Here is a 5,139-nt window from a genome sequence, read left to right as displayed (position 1 = left end):
AGAGAGACACCACAGCAGCTAGAGAGAGCGACACCCCAGCAGCTAGAGAGAGAGACACCACAGCAGCTAGAGAGAGCGACACCACAGCAGCTAGAGAGAGCGACACCACAGCAGCTAGAGAGAGAGACACCACAGCAGCTAGAGAGAGCGACACCACAGCAGCTAGAGAGAGCGACACCACAGCAGCTAGAGAGAGAGAGCGACACCACAGCAGCTAGAGAGAGCGACACCACAGCAGCTAGAGAGAGAGAGCGACACCACAGCAGCTAGAGAGAGCGACACCACAGCAGCTAGAGAGAGAGAGCGACACCACAGCAGCTAGAGAGAGCGACACCACAGCAGCTAGAGAGAGCGACACCACAGCAGCTAGAGAGAGCGACACTAGAGAGAGCGACACCCCAGCAGCTAGAGAGAGCGACACCACAGCAGCTAGAGAGAGCGACACCACAGCAGCTAGAGAGAGCGACACCACAGCAGCTAGAGAGAGAGACACCACAGCAGCTAGAGAGAGCGACACCACAGCAGCTAGAGAGAGAGACACCACAGCAGCTAGAGAGAGCGACACCACAGCAGCTAGAGAGAGCGACACTAGAGAGAGCGACACCCCAGCAGCTCGCAGCAGGAGGAACACCTGCACGTCTTCACTCACGTCACTTGAATTCTTTCTCTTTTTTTTCACATGTATACGTGTAAAAGTTTACACACAACTTTATGCATTTAGCGGGACACACTTTAGTTGCTACGTCAGATCGGTTTACAACGAGCCAAGTGAAAAGTGAGCGAGGCTTTGCTTGGACCATGCCTTCCCTCTGGAACATTCTCCACTCTCTTAAAAACTCTGAATGAGGCTTTTCGTTTTTTTTTTTTTTGGTTTGATTCTTGAATATTACTCTGTTTGCGGGGAGGTTTTTGTTTTATTGCTCCTTCAATCATGCAGACTTTTATTAATCATTTAAATGGGATATTTGTGGATTTATTGAAGTGGTTGTATGAGGATTTAATCAATAATCAGTGTAACCGACAGTAGGTGCTGTCAGCACAAACCCAGTTTGGAAAGCAGGCAGGAGAACTGGTGAGGAAGATAAATATTATTATTATTATTATTATTTTCTACTGCTGAGGACGGGGCAGCAGATTATCAGATCATTTTAGACCTAAAAACTGAAGCTGTTTGTGCTCTCTTCAAAGCCTCCAGACTCCTTTGACAAAAACTGTTATTTTACCTCACAGAACACAGGATTTGCTGCCTTGATCAGTTTGTTTTTGGTTGTTTGTTTGTTTGTTTGTGTTATTGTGTGACTTTGATGTTTTAAAAGGTTAGTTCAGATTCACCAAAACCAAAAAATAACAAACTAAAAAACTGGAGACCAACAACTCTCGTGTTCTGTGAGCTTTCAGTTTTGATTATCAAAATCAAAAGCAGAATTTGAAATTCTAAATTTGACCAAATGGCCTTTGGTGTACAAGCCACCAACCGACTTTAATGGTAAATTCATATAAAAATAGAACGTTTTGTTTCTCTGATTCTCTGATTTTTAATGTAGATGCAGATTGAATTTGCAGAAACACAGGTAAAAATGAGGTAAAAATACTGGTTTTGTCAGTGGAGTCTGGAAAAAAAACTGTTTGACATCAGCTTCTCTTTCCCGTTAGACAGGAAGTGAAAAAATATTCTGATGTAGACTTTTTTTAGGTGGCTAAAATTTTCAATTTAAAATCCTGCTTTTGATTTTGGTAATTGAAATGTAAAGCCACACAGAAGACAGTTAGTTTCTGTTATTGTGACTTTGGTTTTAAAACAGAACAATAACACAAACTAACAGATCAGCTTTGACAGTTAAATGACTCTTTTTGGACTCTGGTGGCCTTAAAGAGAGCGACTTAACTTTATCCCACGTAAACTGATATAGATTATTTTATGTGGCTAAAATAACTTTAGCTGCCGACCAACATTACCGCAGGAACCACTGACTGTTTTAACTACAATCCAATCAATCAATCAATCAATCCAAACTATTCCTGTAAAGTGGAGCTTTTGTTTTTGGAGCTTTTGTTTTTGGAGCTTTGCTTCGGTGCATTCTGCCGTCAGCTGGAGATCTTCTTCTGTTTCATCGTCAGCCAAATGAAGACTTTGGAGTCAGATGACTTTTCTTACTCTCTGATGACTTTTTATTTATTTGAACTCTGGAGAGCTTTCGAATGTCAATGAAGAGACAAACGTTTCCACCTGTGAACCACCGAGAGACTGCCAAAAAACAAAACAAAGAATAAAAGAAGAGAGAAGATAAAGAAAAGCCGGGAGGACTCCGTCTTATATTCTTCTACAATATATGAGCAATACAAAAAAGGAGCATCAGAGGGTAAATAAACACTTTCCACTCTCACTTTCAGGTACTTTTACTCCTCTCGGATACATTTAAACCACAAAGCGAGATTTTATTCACTTTCTTTCTATACACTTTTTTTAAAAGAATATAACAAATTCATAGTGCACTTGTAAAAATGGAGTTGTATGAGTGAATCTTTCTTTCTCCTCTTGTTTCTGTTGCGACTTGAAGTGCAATGATTGAATCCTCTTTTCTTTTTTTGTCCTTAATTTATTACTAAACCTACTTGTACAAAAGCAAAGAACTTTATTTACATCTTGTTTTCACTTAATCTTTTTTTTATTGTCTGGTACGTGGGTTCCGAGGTAGTTTTTGTTTGTTTTGGGGGAAAAACTGGCAATATTTTTGAACTATTTATGAAAATGAGACTATAAAGAAGGCGATCGCAGGTTGCAGAGAATCTTTTTTCTTTTGCCAAATAACGTTTTCCTGTACAGATTTGAATGGTTGCTGACGTTGCCTTTGGTACAGAGACGTATCAATGGTAGCCAACGAAGCGGTACTTTATTTTTTGTGGGATTTACTATTGCCAAAAATTCAGCGACGTTAAAGAAGAAATAGTATAAAGACACCTGAAGAACACTATTTAAGGGCTTGTTGTTGGTTCTGGTACATTTGGGAGACTTGAATGATTTTAAGCGGTGAAAAATTAAAGAACATTACAGCTTGAAAGGGAAAAAAACATTTGAATAAGACTTTTAAATGTTGATTATACCACATGCTTAAAGACACAAATTGTAATTTTGAGTTTATAGTAAAAGGAAACCAAATGAAACTGTTGCTGTCGTGTCATTCTTTTCATCAGTTGTTTTAATGCTACAGGATGTTATATTTTATATATTTTAGTGCTCAGAGCGTTTAAACTGGAGCTTCTCAATCTTTTTCAACACAAGAATCATTCACCAGATGCAGAATTTACCGGAGACGGCGTCATCTGTCTCTCTACAATAATTACATTCTAATTATAATTTTTAACACTTGTAATTATGAGTAGGGATGGGTACCGAATTCGGTACTTTTATAGGTACCGACCGAATTCCGTCAGTACTACCGAGTACCGATTCATGTAAAATCAAACGGTACCATGTTTCGGTACCTAAACGGCATTAACTTTAAACTAATCATTGATTTCAACCTGTTTTCATTTAACGTCTTTGATTAACAAGCGTGCTGACGATCGCACTATTTTTTAAAAATGTATTTACCTCCTCGTCTGGTCCTGTCTGCTCACCGCGGCCACTAGCCACTAGCTGCTGCCCTCTTCCACCCCGGCGCAGAGACGAACAGCCGGCTCTAGGTCTGCTAGCCGCCAGCTGCTATCTCTCCAATGTCTCTACCCGGGCTTGGCCTTCGTCTGCCTCCAGATTGGACCTTCCTTTCTCCGTTTGCTCTCTCCATTCTTCTGTAGACCAGTCATTAGCAGCTAGCAGCTAGCTGCTGCATCTCTGGTTAATAATCCATCTCCGCTAATACTCCGTTCTTCAACTCAGGAATATTACCTGCCACTTTACTCCAAACTGCCTCGCTGGAATTAAATCCCTCGGCCTCCTGCGTCATCCTCGATATGTGCACAGAGCAGCCCGACTCAACTTAGTTTATTCCAACCATGCCACGCCCACAATACTGTCTGACCGGTGCAAATGTGAAAGGCACCCATCCCTAATTATGAGTACATCTCAGATCAAACACATCTAGAAAAATGTTTCCCTCTCAAAAGGGCTGCACAATTAATTACATTTTATTGAAATTGCAATATGGACCAGTGGAATATCCTCAATATCTGTTAAAGATGAAATATGAATATTAAAGCAAGCTGTGGGACCAAAAACTACGTATGGAAGCAGAGTGCAACACCTTTTCTTCTTCCTCTAAAGTAAAATAATGTCACAAAACACCGTCCTGCATTTAGTGTTGTCGTGCTGCAGACATGTCCTGATTTAAAAAATAATAATAATATTGATATATTTTTCTGTGAAAATTACAATAATTATGCATAAATGATTATTCCCTTTTTGGTAAAAAAAACCTATAGGCCTATAAAATAGTTTATGGAAAGGAAAAAGTATGTGTATATAAATAGTATAAAAGTCTAGTATAGTTCAGCCCATAACAATAATATTCTATAATAATTCATTATGAGACGGTTGATGGTAAAGACCTGATTTATAACCAATTGTCATAATTATAATAGTTAAAATCTGCAAAAGGAGTTATTGCAGTTAAAAAAATACATTAAATGCTTTAATCCGCCTAAAACTACATTAGTGTTACAAACCGTCTTTATAAACTGTTTTCAAATTAATTAACTAACAATTAATTAATAATTAAAGACACCAAAGAGGATTTAAAGACAACATGTTGGTGCTTGATTTTATTTTGAAAGGAAAAAATATAGATATAATTGGAATATAGAAAGCAGAGAGAGAGGAATGTCATGATAGGAAAACAAAAAGCAACAAAAAACAAACAAACCTTATAAAGAACATTTACATTTGTATGTCTTTTTTTAAAAATCATTTAAAATATGAAGTTTCAATAAATACTTCAATACATTTAGGCATGCGGATATAGTTTTTTTTTTACATTTCATTACAGTATTTAATTAATAAAAATGACTTTTTCTTCTTAATTATTGCACTTACGTTGTGATGGGTTCGTCCTAAAAACCAGTCACATGCATAAGGTCATCAAAAGGTCAAAGGTCAAACTCAGGTCACGTTCAGGGTCCAGAGACAAACAGGAAGGTTTTTAA

Source organism: Centropristis striata, chromosome 19, assembly GCF_030273125.1.
Source record: "Centropristis striata isolate RG_2023a ecotype Rhode Island chromosome 19, C.striata_1.0, whole genome shotgun sequence".
Taxonomy (NCBI): Eukaryota; Metazoa; Chordata; class Actinopteri; order Perciformes; family Serranidae; genus Centropristis; species Centropristis striata.
The sequence above is the reverse complement of the archived record's forward strand: the minus strand, read 5'-3'. Positions refer to the sequence as shown.